The sequence below is a fragment of the Elaeis guineensis genome, chromosome 10 (assembly GCF_000442705.2).
Source record: "Elaeis guineensis isolate ETL-2024a chromosome 10, EG11, whole genome shotgun sequence".
In the NCBI taxonomy this organism is placed as follows: Eukaryota; Viridiplantae; Streptophyta; class Magnoliopsida; order Arecales; family Arecaceae; genus Elaeis; species Elaeis guineensis.
The window spans coordinates 37,749,664-37,750,093 of NC_026002.2; positions in this window are offsets into that span (position 1 = coordinate 37,749,664).

Sequence of the window (430 nt, forward strand, 5' to 3'; positions counted from 1 at the left end):
TATCACAATATCCGATTATCAGGTGTCAACAATACCTATACGAGATCAAATTCAATAATCAGAAAGAATACGAATACCATATTTCAATGGTTTAGATTGGATCCGATCATCTAATTTCATCTATTTAAAATCTAATTAGGACATAAATGATTCAAAGTTTGACTATCAGATCAAATCAGATTCGAAGTGATAAGACCGAGGTTTCTTCATTGGTTTCATAAAATTAAATAGAAAGAAAAAATTAGAGGAGAGAGAATTCATGAGATACAATCCAAATTAATCAGGTGCCACAGTTCAACATCTCGAGTGGTATGATCAAAATGATTTAATCCAAGTCATGGTTAAATCAGGATCATGGATAATCAAATTGAGAAATATCGGGTCTGATCAAGGTGAGTGCCAGTACGCTGTCCGACAATCATAGATCATG